This window comes from Papaver somniferum, chromosome 3 (assembly GCF_003573695.1).
Source record: "Papaver somniferum cultivar HN1 chromosome 3, ASM357369v1, whole genome shotgun sequence".
NCBI lineage: Eukaryota > Viridiplantae > Streptophyta > Magnoliopsida > Ranunculales > Papaveraceae > Papaver > Papaver somniferum.
In genome coordinates, this window is record NC_039360.1 from 71,520,445 (window position 1) to 71,528,157 (window position 7,713).

General features: G+C 34.8%; 1 pseudogene; it reads left to right on the top strand.

The window, feature by feature from the left end:
• Positions 1-272: 272 nt before the first annotated feature.
• Positions 273-4,097, top strand: LOC113359577 (annotated as a pseudogene).
• The last annotated feature ends 3,616 nt before the right edge of the window (positions 4,098-7,713 follow it).

Genomic DNA, 7,713 nt, shown 5'->3' on the forward strand with positions numbered 1-7,713 from the left:
CATCCATCTTCTTACTCAATTCTTTAAAACCTTCACTCTGATCTTTAGATAATTCATTAACCCTTTTTTTGAGGGCGTCAAATTCCTTTTGGGTTACCATAATTACACAGGAACACTCGGGATCGAGTGCTCTGATACCAATTGTAGTGATCTACACTACAAATTAGTAGAGAAACAACTCGGAATCTCTAAGGATATAGATTAGACTTGGGAGAGAAGAGAATTTGAGGGAGAAAAGCAGATTTATATTAACAAATTCTTCATGACTCTGAATGAGTCAATTACAGGCTTTATCAACCATACACAATGCACACAAGGGAGGCACGTGCGGGAGACACTACTCAACAACTGAAAAAATAACCCCACTAGCAGGGGTGCCCTAGAAGAATAAAACAGGTGGCCTTTAGCAAACATAGGCTAAAACATAAACACACAAGGGGGTTTATGACACAATTGTGACTACAAAGGTTAAATTTGGATCGAACCTCCTACAGGATGTGGGCACTTTAATGGTCTATCTCTCTTTGAAATATGTAGTCCGATATAAAGTTGTTTTTCACACAGATCTGTAACCGTAAAATTTTGTACAGGTAATTATGCCATAGTCATTGCTTTTACGAGTGAGGTGTCATCTGTTGGTCTTCTGAATCTTCAACATTATTCGTGCTCTCTTTCTTCTACACACGACTTAGGTATGCAAATTAAGGATGCGATGTTGTACTGTTCTAGTTAGTTTCATATAAATAATAGGCATAACCCATTACTTTTAAATTTCTCAGATTCTGAGATAATTGAAGGGGCATCACAGATTTCACTTAATTGCCCTATAAAGTCAGCTATTGGATCCTTCACAATGTTCATATCTCACTTTTGGTGTCTTTTTTTCTTACTGTTTTGCTTAAGCAGACAAAGTATTGGACTCCAGTCACTCCCCTTCTTCATCCATTATTATCTGCTATATTGATCTTTGTCTCACTTCTTTTGTTCAAAAAGGATAGTCACGCAGATTCTGTGCTTTGTCTTGATTGGAACAAGAAACTTAAGCAAGCTTCAAAAAATCTGGGTTGGATAGTATTTTATGTTTCGTTAAACACCAACGTTGCTCATCAATTGTTCCATTTTATTTCTAGGTTTCTTGTAACTCATACTGGGCAATGCTCACCCTTTTTCCTTGTTTTCCTCCCGTAGAGTACGAGAGGGGCTTCCAGCAGTAAGCCGGTCAAGAGCTACAAAAGCTTCCAGTGTTAGTATTTTGTTATTTTGATATGTACATCATGAGGATAATCTGGTGTAGATTATTTTTAGCTGGGTAGTTTATTTTCAGCTTTCGACTTATGTATTACCATATTTTGTTGTGTAAATATACAAGCTATGGTCTGATGTAAAGTCTAGTTTTGGGATGTCGGCATGTTTTAAATTTGTACTACTGGCTACTTGAAATTCATTTTCTTAAATGTATAGAAGGTCTTAGCTTGCATATTGTTGTTTCTTTAAATCTCCACCTTTGTACTTATAAATTGTGAAAATAAAAATAGTAAATAATTCACAAAAAGTTGACCGGCTTTGACCTGGTCAAAATCTGGTTTTGACCAAAACCACTATTTATTTATTTTTGCAAAAAAAATTCGCAACAGTTCGAAACTGTTGCGACCGAAAACTCGCCATCTACTTTCATAACAGAGCGGCACTGTTGCGACCCCACTTTGCAAATGCCATCTACTGTTGCTAATCCCCAAATTTGGTGTAGTGAATGTCTCATATCCTAATACTTTCAAGCTAACCTATACGAAGTTGACTCTAGTATATAATCAAACGACTCTTAACATGAGTTTTGATTCACTAAAATATGACAACCAAACTTGACATACCAACGCTTAGTGGATTCAACCGAGCCATGCTCTAACAATAACACAAAAATATCCTGAAGCAACGATATATTCTCATGTTGTCGAGCAAAAGATATTGAGTTATTGACCCTTTAACTCTTCATCATCGTTTACCTGTAAAACACAGATTTGGGGAATCAAAATTTAATCTGGGACTATAACAGAACTACAAAACAAAAATAAATAGAGTGAATGAAAAAGAATTACAATAAAGTATTGATCGATCAAAATAATAAATGGAAATTAGGAGGATAAAAGGAGGCGATAAAACTTAAAAAGTGCAAATAGTATATCATGTGTATTCACTGTTCACAATAACAATACTTAGATGATCTAGATCTTTTTGACTCACCGTTCACAATGGAATCAGTGTAGACAACACATGAAAGAAGAGAAGAGAAGAAAAACCAAGATAATATAATTTCCCTTATTACTGACATTGAATTTCGCCCCACAATGGTAGTGTAAGATGGTTGTATTAGATTAAGGTACTGCTAAACTTTTCTTGACGATCTTTATGTTCAATTATATATATTATTTTTCTTTTTGATTTTGTAACTAACAGACTCTTTATTTGCACTTGACTTGCGATCTGTATCCGACTCGGCTCCTGATCGACCCCAGTCAAATTAATATTAGACTGTTTTTTTTTATTTTCTTTTTGTAGACCCTCGCGCGACCTCTGACTCAGACCAAACCGCTGAACCGGACTGAATACAGTCATGTTTGGAAATTCCATGACTCGTGGGATCGAATCACTGTCTCACGCATATTGACAAATATACCCTCAATGTTTCATATCAAACATTGTCTTTTCTTTTTCTTCATTTTCTTCCATCGGGCGTAGAGATGGGAAATTAAAGAACCAAACCCTAGGTCTCCTTCTCAACTGATCTCCTTCATCTCTCCAACTCACATCTCCATCTCTTTCAATTCATTTCTCTTGTTTGTCCCCTTCATCACTCTCAACTCATCTCCACATCTCTTTCAACTTTTCTGAGCTTTTTATAAAAGAATCATTAACTCTGGGTATGATTTTAACATCTATTAATTCTTTGTCTATATCTATTCTGTCATATTCGTATGAGTTTTCTACGATTTCAGATGATGATTTTTTTTTAATATTTTAATTTGAGTTTTTATGATATTGCTAAATGTTGGGAAAAAAATGTTTACCACTAAGAGAGTACTTTGGAGCCTCATACATGTAGATGTGGTGTAGGTTCTCTGTAAGAAACAAAATGCTCGTATTCATGACAAGAGTTACTGTTATAGACTTGATGATTATCCTAGTATATATTGAAGCTAAATATCATGTTAGCCCAATGGCATTTTGACACACTGTATTTTCAAGCTCCATCCACAATTGGATACATTATTTCACTTGATGTAGACTTGTTTTCTTTTTGCTGCTTCATGAAGCTTTTATACATTCTTCTCTTTCTACCAAAAATAAATAAATATTTGAATTAACTTGTAAGACATGATAAACCAATGATATACTTGGATAAGTGAAAAACAACTTCATACATTGTATAGAAAAACAACTTCATACATTATATATTTAGTGCAACCCATTGGAACTTATAATATCTTTGATTTATTTATATTCATGTGTTTTTAATACATGATGTTAATGCAAGTAATAAGTATAATAAGATATCTATGGAGGAATGATTGTTGATCACCTGAAAGCTTTCAGAAGATTGACTAGGCGGCTGCCAGGACAGATAATATTCTACATAAATGGTGTCGGGGAGGAAGAATATGCACAAATCTTGCTTCATGAGATAGCCGACATTCACAAGGCTTGTGCTTCACTTGAGGAAATATATCTACCGCTAGTGACATATATTGTTGTACAAAAGTGACACCATACTCGGTTTTTTCCAGATAATTCAACTGATAAGAGTGACAATGTTTCACCTAGTACTGTTGTTGATTCAACAATTTGCTACCCCACAGATTTTGAGCTTTATCTCTGTAGCCAAAGGAATCAGGGGCACTAGTAGACCCATACGTTATTATGTGCTCTACCATTATAACAAGTTTTCCGCTGATGGATTGCAAGGGCTAACCAACCATCTTTTCTATACTTATGCCAGGTGTACCAAGGATGTTTCTGTAGTTCCTCCTGTGCTTTATGCAAATTTCGGGGCTTCTCGTGCAAGGTATTACATGGCGGATGGCCTTGCATATTACCAGAGATAAAAGATGGTGTTGAAGACTTGATGTATTATGTGTGATGGCCATTTGAATTTTCAAATAGTTAAAAAGTAATGTTGTTCATGGGGTTGTCAAAACTGTACGGTTCACTTTTTAGGACCTTGTACTTTTTTTCTAATCTTAATGTAAAGAAAAAAGAAAATACTCTTTGATAAAAAAAAAGTAAACTAAGATAGCATTGGTATGTTATTGAATTCTTCCATTATTTCACGCCTCTAGTAGTAGTTTAGGATTCTCGTCTCTGCCCACTCTTCTTGGGATTATATCAAGGACTTAAAAGTTTAGACTCACACAAAACATCCAGACTTTTCGAATCATTAGCGTCTACAATTATTCAACATAATTGTGATTAATAATAATTACCAAGCAGTTAATTGAAAAATGAAAACATATAGTTTAATAATACCAACAACTTAACTGAAATAACAAAATTAAACAATTAAGGTTAATAATACTTACTGAACAATTAATTGAAAATGACTTGTCTAGAATTATTTTTTGGCTAGATCTTTTTGTTATGTATTATTTTGTTTGCTATCCCTGTATAGATATTCTAGATGCGCCACTGGTAAGACATGGTGTATCCTATTATATTTTTGCGTCAACTCCAAGTGAAAACTCTCTACAGTTAAGAGTTCTGAAAAGGCGAGGGTACCCAAATATACCTCAAGCTAAAACTTTTCCTACCTATAATTCCTTTCTCCGAAAGTGATTGTGTATGGACTGAGTCGAGACAATGCAACTAATCGGTTCACACTTCGTGTGATCGTCTATGGATACGAGATCGAGACAATACAACAAAGAAGTATGTTTACTTGATAAAAAGGTCCGTACTTAACCAAACACAATAGGATTGCTTATCAAGTAAATAGGAATTAACGTTTGTGTAATTTACTTTAATTATAATAAAATAATTTTAATGTGGAAATATAAGTAAATGACACAACAAGATTTTGTTAACGAGGAAACCACAAATGCAGAAAAACCCCGGGACCTTGTACAGAATTGAATACTCTCGGGATTAAGCCGCTACACAAAATTAAACCTAACTTCGTATAGTTGAGACCAAGTAACTAAACCTATAGTTCACATAGTTCCATCTGTATTCCCACGCGTCCAACTTATGAATAAGTCACGTACTTGGAACAATTCCTTTGGCCCGTATTCCAAACAGTAAAGGAACAAAAAATCTGTTTGGTATCAACTCTATTCAACCAAGTGATGTGAGGCGCACAAAGGCTCTTCTGTTTATCTTAACATAACCTCGTTCGTCAGGTTCTTAGATCTATCTTATGTTCAATCACCAAAGGTAATTGTTAAGATTTTTCAATCAATACTTTTAATCACAAAGAATTGTATTGATGCCGATGTACACAACTAATCCATCCAATCTACCACAAGGATAAACCGGTTATAATTGGATCCTCTTATACCGAAACAAGTATTGTGCACACCAAAGATTATGAACCCCAAATCAGAAATCTTCAATATCTTCTTTGTCTTCAAATCTTCAATAAACACTTGCACACAACAACATGAACCTCTTGTGATCAATCACGCATAGAACGGAGTCTGTTAACAATGGATTATCACAAGATCGTCTTTAGCACTAACAACAGTTTAAAGATCCATGTCGAAACTTCGATCTAGTTTGAGTGAATCTTATATCAGAAGAGAAGATTCTCAAGCATAAACAAACTAGGTGCAATCAAAGTTCAACCACCGTTAGTCAATCAAATCAATCGAACACAAGATAAACCGCAATTATCTAGTTTCCCACCAACGGTACTCGTAGAGCTTCTCAATCCCAAAGAAGACTTTAAACTGAGCGGCCGTAAGAGATTTCGCCTAATTAGGTTACTCTCCTCTTCAAGTAAGAGGCTACACCAGTAAAAATACAACCGATGAAGTTTGCTGTCACGAAGTATTAGTTTGCTAGAAATGCAAACTTCAAGTATTTATAGACAAGGAAGTTTGGACACCAAGGAATTTCCAAAACCGAAAATATTCTCAAAGATATTCAATATATTCCAAATTCGGTTTTCATAATTCCTGGAAATGCTCTATCCAAAATAATGACCGAAAATCTCTTTGGAAAATCTCAACTAGTAAATGCACATTACTAATTCTCATTTTCCTAAAATAAAATTAACAACCTTAATTAAAAGATTCTTGACTTATTTATATTTCGATCCTCGGATTTTCTTCCTGTAGCTATTAAGGAATAACTTTGAACAATAAAATATAAACATTATTGTACGTGTTCAAAGCATGCTGACATCCTTACTTTATAAGTCCTCTTTCATACTTACAACCTTGAAACCAATTTGCCACACTTCCAGACAAGTTTAGAATTGGTTCATATGACTTTCAAGAACTATGCGATTGATTAAGAAACACTCAATCATAAATCTTGGGTTTAACGGTTCTACCAAAACAAGTTTCGGTTCTACCTCCATGTGAGTATTGTGCATAGTCACACTAGCTTTCCAAAATTCGGTTGACTAGGTACTAGGATCGGTTCCCCAAATATATATATGGTATTTAACTTATATGTGTTGCACATGTCCATAGGATCGGTTCCCCTTTTCCTAAAAACGTGTTGCACATGTCCATAGGATCGGTTCCCGTTTCTGCTACAAACTTGTTGCACCTCATACAAGGATCGATCCCCCTTTGTGATGTGTTGCACCTCTTCATAGGATCGGTTCCCTTTTACCCAGATTCGGTTCAACAAATTACAAACTCGAACATGCCATCTCAGGTGATTACTTAAGATCGGTTTCACTAATAAAAGTCATACCAATATATAAGTCAGGCCTTTGTGAATAGTTTTACCAAGAACACAAACAAGTCGTGAGCGGTTATACTAAATCACACATATTGGATGTTCACAAGATATTCAATGAATAACAATCCCAATAACGCCTGGCGATTTCCTTTTCGATTCATTAACAAGTTTATGAACTTACTTCCTTAAAACACATGTAAAAAATTGTTTCCTAGGATGAAATCCTCACCTCATACCCATATATAATCACGATAGCATTTAAACGATTATGTCGATGTCTTATTTACAAAGTTTAATGGTTAAGAAATAAACTTCATATTGTATTCCGTAATACTATCTCTATCTAGAGTGTTCATGCTTCACAGTTTCGTTTTCAATATGCACGACTTGAAAGATACGTTAGGGAATGAAACAGTTCAAGTCAAATATCACTAACCTCAAGTGGAAGGATGATGTTATCATTGTAGCTTCTTACTTCTTCACTTCTTCAAGTATTCGCAATACTTGTAATGTCTCATATCCTAATACTTTCAAGCTAACCTATACGAAGTTGACTCTAGTACATAATTAAGTGACTCTTAAAATGAGTTTTGATTCACTAAAATATGACAACCAAACTTGACATACCAACGCTTGGTGGGTTCAACCGAGCTATGCTCTAACAATCTCCCCCTTTGTCAATTTTAGTGACAAAACTCTTACAATCATATGGATAAACAAATTACAAGAATTTATTACACATACACTTGATTCCCAAATTCAACAGCACAATAACCTGCATTCATTCAATCCTTAAATGCCGATGTTGAC